Raw genomic sequence first — 16,405 nt, 5'->3', positions numbered from 1 at the left:
TAATACTAATAAGTATCATCAAGGGAATAACAGCTACGTTGGTATCACGTTCTTGTTGTGTGCCATCGTTTTACATGCATTATGTCATTTCATTCATACAGAGACCCAGGAAGTAAGCACTGCCATCATCTCCATTTTATAGCTGAGAAAATCGAGGCTCAAAGGTGTAAAATAGCCTGTCCAAGGTCACGAAGCTGGTAGGAAAGAGGAAGGCTTTGAGCTCATGTTTATCTAAGCAAGTCCTCTCAGCCACTCACTAGATTGTTCCCCACACGCTGCTTTGGCTTTATTAGATCAACAGCTGCCTGAGTCAGGACTGGGTCTTACTCATCTCTGAATCTCCTCCCACAGGACGCACTTCTCAGGTGACCCGAGCTTGTGAGTGAAAAAGTCGTCATTCTTAGTTTAATCTCTTTGTTTGTGTACATATTGACCTAGCCTGATCCCTAAATTTATCAAACTCTCCCCCCAGCCACTACCACCAAACTCCCATACTGTAAGAATATAATAAATGACACTTTTGAGGACATGCAAAAAGTGTACGAAGCCATTGTATTTGGCCAGGGGGGAGGTCATCAGTGACTTTTGAGGGCACAAGTTCATTAGGAAAATGCAGGAGAGAAATCTGGGGAGCTTGACTCCTCTAGATAATGTGAGGGCATCTGCTGGATGCAAGGCACAGGGTGAGGCCTGGGCTCGAGGAGAGCTGAGAATAGAGGTGGTGTGGAAAAGGGCTGCGGGGTGCACAGGAAGGAAAGTGCAGGTTGGCAGCACAAGGGGCAGAGGTGTGGCCAAGCAGCATGGGTGATGAATGAACCCCCCCTGCAACATTTCAGGTCCTTGACTATCAACACCTCTCAGCCTGTGATGATTCATCACCCGGAAAGTGGAGGTTGGATGATATTTAAAGTCAAGGACTGGGTGAGGTGACTGAAACACGAGGTCTGACAATTTCGTTCGTGATCTCATCCTAGAAAAAACGCTACATACCTCATTGTTGAATATCACTATGGTCACTTTCAAAGTACTCCCCTTGGGAAGCTATGCACTGACACCAGCGCCTAGTCCACCCTTCAAAGCAATTTTGGAACTCTTTTTCTGGAATGGCCATCAGAGCTGTCATCGTATTACCCTTGATGTCCTGAATGTCATCAAAATGTCTTCCTTTCAATATTGCCTTCCTCTTCGGGTAAGGAAAGAAGTCACTGGGGGCCAGATCAGGTGAGTAGGGAGGGTGTTCCAATACAGTTATTTGTTTACTGGCTAAAATCTCCCTCACAGACAGTGCCCTGTGAGCTGGTGTATTGTCGTGATGCAAGAGCCATGAATTGTTGGCGAAGAGTTCAGGTCGTCTCACTTTTTCATGCAGACTTTTCAGCACTTCCAAGTAGTAAACTTGGTTCACTGTTCGTCCGGTTGGTACAAATTCATCATGAATAATCCCTCTGTTATCAAAAAGGTTAGTAACATCGTTGCAACAAGTTCACGAACTTAATTGTCTGTGTAAAACATATAGAGAAGAAATAGAGGAGAAGGTGTGGCGCATCCTCCCATTGATTTACAGGTGGCACTATGAGCGTGGGACAGCCAATGAGGCAGGAGGAAAATTCTGAAGAACGTGAAATATTTCCAGGTCATCCTGTGGAAAGGAAAACAAACAAATAAACAAAGAAGGAACTGTTAGCTGGTGACATTGACCACAGAAGTTTCCGTGGTAGGAGTTAAAGCCTCACCGGAGTGGGTTCAAGTGAAAAGGGGAAAAGAAAAACTAGAGAGAGTGAATCTAAACAATTCTTTTGAGGCATTTTACCGTAAGAGGAGATTAAGGAAGAGGATGATGAGCGTGTTGTTGAAGCCCCGGAGGGCAGGAGCAGAAGGAATAATCTGGAAGCTGGTGAAAGGTTTCTGTGTGTGTGTGTGTGGGGTGGGGGGGGTTAGGGTTTTGGCTAAAGCTTTTTAGTAAGGAAAAAGTCCCACTTTTGAATGAAATACCCAAGACAAGGGAGCAAAAAGTCCAATCGCTACTTGTGATTTGTATCACTACATGGGTTTGAGGCCTGGATAATATATTATTTTGATGAAGATGAGAATGACAATAATCGATAACATTCATGATAAATAATAACATCCAGCAGATGAGTGGCTGCTATTGCCAAGCTCTATGCTAAGCATTATGAAATGATCTCTTTGATTCTCATAATCATATGAACTAGGTACTATTTTATCTCCAGTTGACAGATAAGAAAACTGAGGCACAGAAAGATTAAGTAACTTTCCCAAAGATGTATATTGGCGAGGTTAGGATTGGAACCCAAGCAATCTGGTTCCAGATCCCTTGCGAGAATTAGGGGTGGGGGAGCTGGGACCCGTGAAGGAAATGATTCTTACCTTGCAAAGCGAGTTCTTACCTCGGAAGGCAGGTACACATAGTAGAAATATTTCTCTCTCTTCCCTTACTTTTCCAAACTATGGCAAACGATGGACCTGGCAAACCCTCAAACATTCTAGCATTCCTGCCTTCAGGATCAATTCATATATTCTCCAGCTCCTCAGAGGAAGTTAGTATAATACAGACACCCTACTTCATGTACTTGGCTATATTTTGTGGTTAATCCCCGTATTTCTCTGAGATTTCATAAATTTCAGGGAAGCTACAGTTGAAATACCCAAGATGTCTGTGAGGAGAAATGTCAATGTTTTAGTAGGAAAGGGTAACAGTGGAAAAACTGTAGCTATTTTTTAGCTGAGTAATCACTGATATGAAATGAGTTGAAATCTCTATCTAATAGAGAGAAAAAAGAGTAGGATGTTCTTTCAAAATGACTGCAGCTGTCATTGGCACATGGGACAGCAATGGAAGGCGACCCTGGCCATGGCTGGTTGAGAAGATGCCAGGTCAGCCATGTCAATTGCAGAGTTACGTTCTGAGTTGAAGGAAGAAGTTTCACCAGATCTCCTCCTCCTTCTTCAAACAACTCAAACAGCCAAGCCGGAGTGGGAAAGGGAGAGCAACAGAAACATTAAAAATGGGAGACACTGAAGTCCATGCCTTGGGCTCTGTGCCTGATGACCTAAGGGCTACCAAAGGAAAGGACCATTAGCCCTTCTCAGGAATCTCAAAGCATTCTCTCTCCCCATCCTCCCAGAGAAGTTAAAAACACCACCATTACTGGGCAGCAAACATTATCCAAGGATATGCTGACTATCTTGATGTGCTAGAAGGAATGCTAGGTTATGAGTCTGAAGACCACAGACTCTTAGTGCAGAGGATTCCTGCACTGCCACTTACTAGCTGTGCGACTTTGGGAAAGTACTTAACCCTTCTGATCCTCATCTGGAAAATAGAGAAAATAATAGTACCTACCACCTAGGGGAGATATGAGGATCAAATGAGACAACACGAAGGTGTTTTACATATCAGAAAAAAATATACAGTATGTAAATTATCCTTTATGATCCCTAAATTTAGCTTATTATATGATGGTTACTTGCTATACAATATCTGCAGAGGCATACGAGGTTGGACAATTGGGTTTGTGAACTCATCCTAGAAAAAGTGCCACATACCTCATTGTTGAATATCACTACAGTCACCTTCGAAGTACTCCCCTTGGGAAGCTATGCACCCATGCCAGTGCCTAGTCCACCCTTCAAAGCAATGTTGGAACTCTTTTTCTGGAATGGTCATCAGAGCTGTCATCGTATTACCCTTGATGTCCTGCATGTCATCCAAATGTCTTCCTTTCAGTATTTCCTTTATCTCTGGGTAAAGAAAGAAGTCATTGGGGGCCAGATCAGGTGAGTAGGGAGGGTGTTCCAATACAGTTATTTGTTTCCTGGCTAAAAACTCCCTCACAGACAGTGCCATGTGAGCTGGTGCATTGTCGTGATGCAAGAGCCATGAATTGTTGGCAAAAAGTTCAGGTTGTGTAACTTTTTCATGCAGCCTTTTCAGCACTTCCAAATAGTAAACTTGGTTACCTGTTTGTCCAGTTGGTACAAATTCATCGTGAACAATCCCTCTGCTAGAAAAAGGTTAGTAACATGGTTGCAACAAGTTTGCAAACTTAATTGTCAGACCTCGTATGTTCTTATACCAAAAGATCAGTGTAATCTCTGAGTGAAAGCCTAGTAAAGAACTTAGAAGTGGGACCTTCTGGCTCAAACACAAGCACTTTAGCCATCTCACACATGTTTTAAACTGTCTAAAGACATACCGACTTCTAAGAAATCTCACAGATGGGGGGACCCGACAGATCACCTGCTTCCACACACAACCTTCAGGCAGATCCAGGATTATAATTCCCATTTTCCTGAGAGCCCATTTAGCATAGGGGTTAAGAGGGTAGAAAACTTCAACTGTCTTACTGGTAATAGTAAGATGGTAGAGCTATTTTATTTTAATTTTATTTATTTATTTTTCACTTCTAACTTTTTTAATGGTTTCATTTTTTTAAATCAAAAAAATATGGAATGCTTCACGAATTTGCGTGTCATCCTTGAGCAGGGGCCACGCTAATCTTCTCTGTATCGTTCCAACTTTAGTACATGTGCTGCCGAAGCAAGCGCCGTAGTGCTATTTTTAAATTACCTTATGTAAATTGTAGGCTAAAGCAAATAAGCATGCTATCACTAGCAACCAAGATTCTCAGCATAAGGAAAAAGGGACATAAATACAAAACCAAAGAAGTTAAGTAAAAATCCTGAAACCTTACACTTAAATTGGAAATGTCACCAATGTCACCCCAATACATTTAATAAATAAAAACAGGAATATCAAAATGATCTCATGATTATTGTCTTTCCATAAAGTACATATTTCCTAGCTTTGTCCACTGAAAAGTCTAGAAGCACTTACTATCCAGTAGCAATGAGTAGCACCAAGATTGTGGTTTCTAAATGACATTTCCCAGCAAAAGGAACCAGAACTTCCTAGAGAAATGACTGATTCTAAGTTTGGGGAATGAAGTGTACAAAATGGCCCTGAGATATTGTGCCAGAAAGCAAATATACTTTCAAAGATCACTGGAGTCGTATCAAAAAGGTGCAATAGCCAACTGCAAAAATGGGGCAATTAAAGCATCAAAAAGATTTACTGTAATCTACTGAAGCAAAAATACATTTAAAAATCCACACTTTTTAAATAGTAACGCTAAAATAATCATTGGTTACTATTGGAAGTTATGAAGACACTGACTCATCACAATAAAAATTCACAAATAGATCATAAAAATTCAGCATTCATTCTGCTGCTCCTGTATAAACTGTACCTCAAGGTAGACCAATAGTTGATGATGGAAGGTTCTTTATGGAAGAATGAAAAAATCCCCAAATCACCATTTTGCAGCTCTCAATGAAATAGAGGATCTAGAAAACAACCACTAAGTGATAATAAAACTGTTAGGAGAAAAGGCGATGATGAAAACTTCATAATGGCAGGGTCAGATTGACATCACCTGAGCCCACTGAGGAAGGCTTGCCTCACTTTTTAGAGCTAACAACCAGACCGTATGTGCCTCCTGATACAACAGGAAGTACACATCACCAATTATGAAGAAGTCTCAAGAAATGTGCTTGCATGCAGGTGCGTATGCAGACACAGACAGACACACACACACACACACACACACACACACACTTAATTTAATCAAACACTTATATCTACCTATGATTGTAAAAGAAATACTGGGAAAACAGAAACAAGTTAAACTGTACCCAAAAGTAGCAATTCGTCAAATCCAGAACATGGGACATTCCACAGTTCAAATGAACTAATTTTTTAAAAATAATGAATGGACGAGGTAGAGGGAGAAAGAGGTAGAGGCCATTTTATATTAAGATAAATGTAGTGACATAATTTCTAAATGCAATGAGTGGATCTCATTTGGATTCTCATTTTTAAAAACCAATTATAAAACAAAAACTTAAGACAATCAGAAACATTTCAATTTGGATTGGATATTAGATGATATTATGGAATTATTGTGAATTTTGTTAGATATAATGCCACTTCAATTATATTTTTTAAAGTTTATCTGTTAGAGATACATATTGAAGTATTTGCAGGTGCAATGACATGGTATTTAAGATTTGCTCTACATACACAAAAATATTTGGAAGGTATAGTGAAAGGGATAGTAGATAAAACAAATATGGCAACACATTATTAATTATTGAAGCTGAATGCTGAGTAGTTAGTGATTCATTATACTCTTCATTTTTATGCATGCTCGAAAAATTCCACAATAAAGTCAAAAAGTGAGCATGGTCATGTCACTTAATCTTTCTGTGTCTCCTTTTCATTATATGCAAAATGAGGATAGTAACAGTGCTGACATAGGGGTTCTGTGAGGGATAAATGAGTGTATGAATGCAAAATGTTTGGGACAAGCTTTGGTACACACCAATGAAAAATGAGAAGTTATCTGCCCAAGACTATCTACTAAATCTGGGGTTTGCACACTTTTTCTATAAAGGGCCAGATAGTAAATATTTTAGACTTTGCAGGACATATGATCTCTGCTCCAAGGACTCAACTCTGCCCTTCTCGCATGAAGACAGACATAGGCAATATATGAATAAATAAGTGTGGCTGTGTTCCAATAAAGCTTTATTTACAAAACCATGCAACAGGCCAGATTTGTCTCATGAACTATAGCTTGATGACTCGTGTAGTCTATAACGAAAAAGAAAGCAAAAGCTAGGTCTTCTTCCTCTGAGGTTGCATTATCCAATCCCCTTTCAACTAAACCAATGCATGTCATAAAGGAGATGTGAAAAAAATCATAGTTTGGACAAATGTAACGATCACTTGTAAATTACAGAGCTAGCTTTTGATTGAGCGTACATGTGCTTAAAGGCAAGGCACCTGCAGATAATTTTAAAAATAAGAATATAGAAAATATTTCTTAAGCCAACTTGCTCCACCAAACTCGAAAGAGCTTTTTCCTGTCCTGATGCCCTCAGTCATCGCAATGTTACAGAAACCCTTGTTAATTTTAAAAAATGATACTACTTTATTCATAGTTGCTCTCCAACTCGATTATCATACAAGAAATAACTTAGCGAGTCCCTGGAGGTGTCTTCCTTGCTATTGCTAGAGAGAGGGCTCTCGGGTTGGAAGCTGTGTCTCAGAGAGCTCAGTGTTATGGGGGAGGGTCCCCCGAAGACATGGGCATTTCTCCCACTTCATTATCAGTGCTCCCAGCCCCCCAAAACCTAGCATCACGAACTTTACCTCTTACTTTTTCAACTCACTGCATGGGGGTGCTCCCATTTTTGAGAATGTTATGAAAGCAAGACAATCTGATGGACTAGTCTTCAAATTTGACTTCTGAAATGTTAAAAGTTAAGAAACATAATTAAACTGCAAATGCATTAACATTTATATAAAATATAAACCAAATGCTTATCCTGATTCACCAAACAAATTACACTTTGAACATTATAAAAAACCAACTACTTATCACCGGCACCATTTGAAATTATTGCTAGTACTACAACTCCAAATGCCTAAGATGCCTTAAATACAAACCCTGAACATTTACATACTGATTTCATGAGCAAAGCAAAAGGTATTTGCCGGTAACAGTACAGGACTCAGCAATTTTATTGTCTGAGTAATCCTGGTTCGTTCTGATATGAAAATTCAATTATTTTAGAACGGGCCCTCTCATTAAATTTTGACAAGCAGCACGAGCTCGGTACCAGTTATAGCTCGAAGAAACCGGGGGTGCCTGATAGCACCACACTGAATTTTAAAATGTAGTATTTTTGCAGGACAAGATTATCTGACAATTTTGTATTAAAAGAAGAAAAAATTAATCAAATACATTGTAATATTCCACATTGGTATATTTGGTCTTCTTTTTACAGATATTTTACTAAAAATTTGCTGCAAAAAAAAATGTTTATTGCATGCTTTCCCCCTGATTTCGCAATTGAGCAATGTACGAGAAAAATATGTATATGTCGGTAGTGAACAGGAAGTATTTGACTAACACATTTTTACCTACTGCTTCCTTTATCAATTGAAATGTATTTGTGGTGCTTATAAACGTGATTTCCAGAAACAGAAATGACTTTATTTGCACATAGCCTCTTTTTTTTATTAGGATGCTTATTGTCCAAGAAACCTCTTTTAGAGCAACTTTTGAGCAAGCCAATTGTCTTTTAAAGCAGAGCTTACAGCTAATCACAACATGGGAACAAATAAACAGTTTTATTTATTCCCCATAGAGTTGAAAGAAGAATAACAAAGTCTCTAGCTCTGAGTTTGTTTAGTTTATTTTTATCCTGTCTTGTTTTTTCCCGTAAAATGAAGGTTTCTAGGTGCCATGGGCTCTCTGCCAAAGATGTTTTTCCATGCTCCAATATGTCTGTCCACACGTGGTCTGTCATGAAGAGGGGCACGCAAACAGTTCCTATGAGTTGCTTTAGGGACCAAACATTCAACCTAGGAGAAGGAGCCACAACATCAACAGCTCCAAACTCTGAATCAGAGAGAGGAACGATGAATAGTAAGGTGAACTGAAGAGCAAAAGAGTACAGAAAGGACATCTGGCTTCCTGCAGGGGCTGACTCTGAAATCAAGCAAGAGGACCCAAGAGCAGGTCTGACTGATGGTGATGCTCTGAGCAGGCCCCGCCTCCCTCCAGCCCTCCCTACTCTTAACTCTCCTCTTCCCTTTCTCTCAGTACCTTTGAGTCTTAACACTCCATCTTTGTGTGCTCAGTTGCTTGTTAACCCTTTCTTCCCCATTACACACACACACACACACACACACACACACACACACACACACACCCCAAATGGTATTTAACATGTCTTATTGAATTAATTTTAACTTTGAGAAGTTTTTGAGAATACTAGATTATGCCACAGATTTCCGATTAAGATTCTGGGCCTTGATGTTCTACCTTTAAAGACTGAGCTTGGTAACTCATACATAACTGTTTGGAAGAATATGATCATTGAAATAATAGTACTATACATCTTTTTTTGGAAGAAGGGGAAGACAGGATGAAGAAGGAGGAACCAGGCAAAGAGTTTACAACACAAATTATTTCATATTTTGTTGCTGAAGAGAAATATTAACTTAGAGATCAGTTGGCTTTGTGCTGTCTGACCTACAATCCCTATTGGCAGTACTAGTTGAATTAGAAAGTAAAGTTCTCTATCCTGCAATACTCCAGAAAAACGTTGTTCGGTTTTAAAGCACTATAAAAAGATGGCACTAAGAAAGGAGCCTTGGGGAAGAGAGTTCAACAATAGAACCTGGGAGAACTGAGGTGCTAGGGATCTGTAGGCCACCTACAAGAGCAACCGGGACCAGAACCCAGGTGTCAGGCTTAGATACCAGGCTGAATAAACTTTATTTCCTCCAACATTAGGAATAGAACTAGCGTAGAAGGCCTGGGAGTGAAGATAGAATTAGACTTACATGTTAAGCTGAGCAAACATGGGCTCTCTAACTAGACTATGGACTGTAAATGTCTCATTCTATAAAATGAAAACTTATACTCCTTCAAAAAGAATAAATTAGTCCACTATTTTTGGCTTCCAACAACAATGGCCGTACTGATTTGCATAAATATACAGACTAAATTCAAGGGGCCCAGTGTGGTCAATATAATAGAGAAAACATCACATACATGAAGTACAAAACAGAGTCACAGATGATTTCATGACCGATCACAGTTTATGGAGCACGATAAAGAACTGAGCTTAAGATTTTGAGCTCACCTGTCTTAGCTACCTTTAGGCAGAAATAAGCTTGAGTCATCCAGGTTCAACTGCAAGACCCTTAATTCCATCCCAAATACAGGGGAATACATCTTTTTGAAATACTCAACAATAAGACTTCACTACTTATTACCCCACCAATCTGGAATCTTTGATTATTCAGACAGAGATTTTATTGGTTTATCTTGGCCCCAAAAAACATTTCTTCAGAGGAAGTTACGATTTAATGATGTGAACCACTTTGCGGAGGGCAGGAGGAGAGACGTCTCAAATACGAAAGAGAATCTCGTCTGCAGTACTTTAACCATGATAAAATCACAAACTCCCTGATTGGAAGGTAATTCAGGACCACCAAGTCCAACCTGGTGCCCATTCAACATATGAATCTTCTCTACTTTACAGTCATGAGCCACAAAACGATGTTTTGCTCAACAATGGACCACATATAAGATGGCATTCCCCTAAGATTATAACGGAGCTGAAAAGTTCTTATGGCCTAGTAACACTGTAGTTGTCATAAGGTCGTAGCACAATTCCTCATGTGTTGGTGGTGACGCTGGTGTACACAAACCTACTGCACTGCCAGTCATAGAAAAGCCTACCACATACAATTATGTCCAGTACATAATACTTGATAATGATAATAAACAACTTTTTACTGGTTTCTGTATTTATTATGCTATATTTTTTACCGTGATTTTAGAGTGTACTATTTCGATTTATTAAAAACATTTAGCTGTAAAACAGTATGCCATGTTTCGCCAACAGAAGACTCATACATCTCGTGGTTACCCCGTCTCTTGATTGCATCATTTCTCTTGTGTTTGATTTGATCTCATGTTGTTTTGTACAGCAACACGCTGTTCAGGCTTGTAGCCTTGGGCAATAGGCTACCCCAGGTAGCCTGCTTGCTCCTCTAGAACGCATTCATCTCATCTGTCTTTTAGCTATTTACAAGTCTCCTCTACCTGACTGACATCCTTAAGGCTAGAAGCTACCTATACCTTTTCATCTATCTAGGATCAGTATTTAGCCTAATACACAATAGTAGTAAATGAATTACTTTTATTCTTATTAGTAAATAAAATGTAACACTATGGAAATAATTAAGACTCTAGAAAGACCGCCCTACAATCATCACCGTGTTTTATTTTCGTCATAGCACTTACCATACTTTGAATTCATCTTGCTCATATGCTTCACTGTTTCTTAAGGTCTGAAACCACTCACTAGAAAGTGAGCACTTTGTCTGTTTTGTTCGCTGCTATATCTCCAGTGACTATATCAGTGCCTGGCACATAGCAGGTGCTCGCTCAATAAATATTTCTGAATGAATGAATGAATGAATGAATGAAGACACAGTTCTGACTTCTTTCCTTAGTTCCAGTTTGGGCATAGTCAAAACATGACCAGACAGTATCTCCACGTGGATATCTAAACACCTCAAACTTAAGAAGACTGAAATAAAACTCGATGCGCTACCTAAACATGTTTTCCCACTTTGCCCTTGCTCATGAAATAACATCACATGCTCAAGCTAAAAACTTAACAACTGACTCAATTCTTCTTTTGCCCTCAACTCCCACATCCAACCCATCAGCAAATCCTGAGGACTCTACTCTCAAAATTATATACAGAAGTTGACTTTTCTTCTCACCTCCTCCACTAGTACTACCCGCACCTGAGCTATAATTTCTTGCTTACGATACTTTAATAGTCTCCTCACCTGTCCCCCTATTTCCACTCTTGTCCTTCTATAATCCATTTTCTTCATGCAGACACAGCGATCACTGCAAAATATAAATGTGATCATGTCATCCCTCCATTTCAGGCATCTCCCCCAACGATTTCCCATCATACCTAGCATAGAATATAGACTCCTTACCGTGAAGTTCACGTTCCTCACCAGCCTCATTATTTGCCATCTTCCCCTTTTGCACTACAGTCTACCACTAGGTCTTTTTTCTGTTCCTCTGTTACACCTTAAATAGAGCCTTTGCTTTAGCTTGTTCCTCTCCTCTGCCTGCAATGCTCTTCTTTCTCATCTTTGCATGATTGCTTCCTTTTTGTCAGCCAGATTTCACTTTAAGTGTCACCCTCTCAAGGATGCTGTCCCTGAACACTCAGTCTAAAATACTCTCCAAATCATTTTCAATCCCATCCACCTATTACGATTCTCTTCGTAGTACTTACCACTTCTGATAGCATCCTTATTTATGTGTTTATGTGTTTCCTGTCTGTCTCTCCAAGCAGATATGAGGACAGAACCCACATCTGTTTTGTTCAAGACTCTATCCCGAGGGTCTAGAACCAGTTCCAGATACATAGTAGGAACTCAACAAATATTTGTTGAGTGAGCGAATGGGATGAATGCACTGAACAACAATGCAGGCAAAAGACCAAAATGCTCTGCTTGAGGGTCTGGTTGAGGTAAGGCACCTGTTGCATCATCTCTTCCATTGGGCTTGCCCACTGACTTTGTCCAGATTGGCAGAAAGAGAGCTGGCTACTGACAGAAGAAACTCAAATGCATCCATATGAAGATGACTAACTCGCTCATTCAAGACATGTGCAGGGCATGGAAAATTAGTCAAACTCCATAGCAACATTTCAACATTCGCTCACCCATTTGTCTGGTTGTTCATTCAAATAGCCAGCATTTACTGGGTACTTACTCCATGCAAGAAACTTTGCAAGACACTGTAGGAGCAAAAATACATTTGACAGAATAGTTCATTTTTAAACTAATTGGATGAACTCTGAAGAGACAAATCTTAAGGTGGGGTGAGAGCCAGAGTGAGCAGAAGAGGCACTCACCTCTGCCTCAGCTTCTGCTCGGAAAGTGAGCAGAGCTTGGGGAAGTCAATCCAGGCCTGCTTTGTTGTGTTCACAGTAGGCAGGTGGGGTTTGCAGAGTGGGTTGGGCAGGAAACAGATATTGTGGACCACCACAAGTCAGTTTTGACCACAACTCTAAATGATCATTAATAATTTCTATAATGAAAGCTTTTATAGTGACATAATTTTTAAATGATATTGTAAGATAGGAGAATTTAGGAATGCTCTCTTAACTTGAACCCTATTGATGCAGTACACAGAGACTCACTAAAAAAAACACAGTAACCCTGGATGGGGGATCAGGGTGAAAAATATCTGAGGGGTCTGAGGATCTGCTCCAAATATCTGGACTCTTCAGTCTGAATATGCAGAAAAAGCTAGAGCTGGTGTCAGAACAAAGCTTACAAACTCATGCAGAAATCCAGACTCCGAAATTCAATCCTGGACTCCTTAACCAAAGTGGTAGCCCTTGAAATTTGTCAGAGATTGATTTAAAATGAATCCAAAGCAGGACTCGTTCACCCATTAGGAAACGTACTATGGGATTTAGTATCCCAATAAGGCATAAGATTCAATAATAACGGCCACTGATTAACCATAATAGAGGTGAGAAGATGATGGAGGGACAGTGCTATTTTGAATGGTAAGGAAGGTTTCTCTGATAAGGAGACACTGGAGCACAGGCCTAAATTAAGTGAATGAGAGAGCAGAAAGAAGATCAAGGGGAAGAACTACTTAGGCAGAAGAGAAAGCAAGTACAAAGACCCTGGAGGGCCTGACGTGGAAGTAACTCCCTCAAATTCACACAATTAGTAAACAGCGGAGCCTACATCTGAACCCAGGAACTCTGGCTCCGGAGCCCACATTTGGAACCACTACTCCATACTGCCTCCCAAATCAGCTTCTTCCATAATAGTTTAAGCAAATTTACAATAGCCAACCCCACCACCACCATTTCCTGCCCCCCTTTCCTGGCTTTATTTTTCCCCCGTAGTGTTTACTACCACATGGCACACTATATGTTTCCTTCTTTATTTTGGTTCTTGGCTGTCTCTCTGCCACCTCACTGCTCCACTAGAATATAAGCTCTATGAGGTCAGATATTCTTATCTCTTGTGTTCACTGTGGTATTAGAACAGTGTTTGACACAGAATAGTGCTTAGTAAGCATTTTTTGGATGGATGGCTAGATGACATGGTGTACACACCTCCAAGGGTTTTAAAGCTTTTTGGGAGTTAACCAATTGACTTGTTAACATCCAAAAGGGTGACCAAATCCTCTGTCAAAAAAAACCAATGGATGTTCCTGAGAGACTGAATCCTAAGTGTTTGGTCTTGAGGGCAAGGAGTAAACCCCAAAAGCATCTATATGTGTCATCATTCATCAATCTACCAAGTACTTTCTGTGAGCAGTAGCACAGAACCATCACCTATAAACCTACCTGGAAAAAGTGCCCAAATGTTCTTTCTTACAAACTGAACAGTGCAAAAGGGTGTTTATCTCCTTTTTCCATTAATGTTCAAAAATTGGAGGAGGGCGTAGGTAGTCCAATACTATTAAATTATGACAAACCAAAAACTATGTTATAACATGAAATAAAACCCCACATAGTAAAGTCGATTGTAATAAATTGTTTTGGGGCATTAGAATACAAAATGTCAACCTAGCAAGAGGGAGCCAAGATAACCTACAGGCATTCCAAAATGTGTGAGAAATAGAAAGTCCTCCATCAAATCCCTTGGAATGAAGAGTATGTGTTCTATAATCAATGAGAAACCAATCAGTTGACACCGAGCTTATGTGAAATACACAGAGACTCATAGATGATATAGTCTAACGCTTCAATTTAGAGATAAGGGCACTGAGTCCCAGGAAGGTAAAAGCAATGTTGCCTCATGGAGAGCGAAAGGCAGAATGAGGGCTAGAACTAGGGTGTCCTGATGCCCTGTACCCAGCTCTAGCCACTCTACCAGAGTTTTCCTAATCCAGGCTCCAGATACCATGGCAAGAGATTGCATCTCTTCATTTTTTTCATTGAGTTCCAAAGAGCTCCATTTTAAAAGTGAAATTCCCCTCAAACAAATCTGAAGCCATTATATTTTGTTCTGCACCTGTGTTGCTGAACCCCTGAATAGGTGAAGTTTCATTCTCTCCCAGGGCCAGGTTTTTAAGGAAGCCATGCTCATATGTAAAGTGCTGGTAAAGTACTTTCTTCAGGAGGAGGAGGAGGAATAAGAAGAAGGAAGAGGAGAAGGAAGAGAAAAAGGAGAAGGAAAAAAAGGAGGAGGAGAAATAAAAAGAAGAAAAAGAAAGAGGAATAAAGAAGAAGGAGGTAGAACATGCAGGAAATGAAACAGAATACAGAACCTGCACTTGGATGCAAGACCCAGAACTTGCTTCCCTCCTTTCACACATTTGAGTTTCCTCCAACCCCAGTATTACACTTTCATAGAAATGCACATATTAGCTGAGAGGTTTAATTCTCTCGTCTGTGCATGTTTCCATCAGTGCAGTGTAGACCCTCACGTAGCACCATGTGCAACTGGCACTGAAGAAATGCCTCTGGTGAGGGGCAACCACTCCTTTTGCTTTATATGTGAAACCACTCTTTTCTTGAGAGATGCTGAGTATTGAAGAGCCAGGCAGTGCAGGGCAATAGAGAGGAATGTTCCGGGTTATGCCAACAGGGAAGGAATCTTGCCGAAGTTTCCTTCCAATTGTCCTCTGCTCAGCTCAGTCAAGTCTGGAAAGTATTTAACACCTGCCCAATGGTAGGTGAGTGTAACCTAGTCTAGTGTCAGTATCAAGCACTCAGACATATTTCAATATTACCCTGAAATTTATTCATTCATTTGCTCAACACATATTGAACCCATTTTCTAAACCAGGCCCTCTGCATCCACTATAGAGCATACAGAGCCTATGGTTCTAAAAGCGACCATGGCAGCCTGCTCCACAAGGGTAACAATGTAAAAAGTGACAAGAACCTTGAAAAAGACACAAGCAGTGCACTCCGGGTATTCAAGAAAAAAAGAGAGACGATTTCCAACTTGCAGAATTCAATGGCATTTGGCTTTTGAACTGTGGTTTGAAGAACAGGTAGCATCGGGATGTGAAAAGATGGGAGTTGAAAGCAGGTGAGGTAATGCCTTCCAAGTGGAAGCAGCAGCACGGATGCAGGACCATGTAAATCAAAGACCCAGCAATTGGATGAATGACCGTATTTGAACAAGATCTATATTTTAAGTCACACAAAAAATGCTAAGGACACGACAAATCCTCATCTGCAACCCATGTGGCCAGCCATCCTGTAAGCTTCTGGATTTATTTTAGGCTTCCTACTTAGGAGGCCCCTCTCTGGGCCAGAGCTTCAGGATGAGACATCATGAAGGGGAAGTAACTGCAGGGGCATACCTTCTCTTTATTCCCATCCTTTAGAAAAGAATCAAATTAAACAGTTAAGTTGACATAGGTGATCAAAAAGTCAGTTTTCCCTCAAATTGCCAGAGGAAAATGTCTTTCACTAACAGCCTACCTCCATTACTCTCATTCACCTCTACTTCTAACCTTCCTGATCTCTGCTTCTGCAGGATTCGACTCCCACCTAGTCAACTGGATGAATTAAGGCAGAAACCACAGCCATCTGCTTTCCATTCAACTCAGAAAATCACCCAATTTTTCAGTGATGCCTAAAACTCTTAAATCTTCTAGTCAGTTTATAGTAAAAATGTGCAAAATACTGCAAAAATCCCTGTCGCGTTTTCTCCATTTAATGTCAGTGGGTGATGGGAGTTTGAGTTTTAACTCTGTATGCTTTCAGTAGC

The 16,405-nt window shown here is 40.2% G+C and overlaps 1 non-coding gene across 1 annotated transcript; it reads right to left on the bottom strand.

The window, feature by feature from the left end:
- Positions 1–4,462: 4,462 nt before the first annotated feature.
- On the bottom strand, positions 4,463–4,569 carry LOC141569827 (U6 spliceosomal RNA). Its single transcript, XR_012493607.1, has one exon. It is a non-coding gene; the product is annotated as a U6 spliceosomal RNA (small nuclear RNA).
- Between the last annotated feature and the right edge of the window lie 11,836 nt (positions 4,570–16,405).

Source organism: Rhinolophus sinicus, chromosome X, assembly GCF_036562045.2.
Source record: "Rhinolophus sinicus isolate RSC01 chromosome X, ASM3656204v1, whole genome shotgun sequence".
NCBI lineage: Eukaryota > Metazoa > Chordata > Mammalia > Chiroptera > Rhinolophidae > Rhinolophus > Rhinolophus sinicus.
Note: the sequence above shows the minus strand (reverse complement) of the source record. Positions and strands in the feature narration are given on the sequence as shown.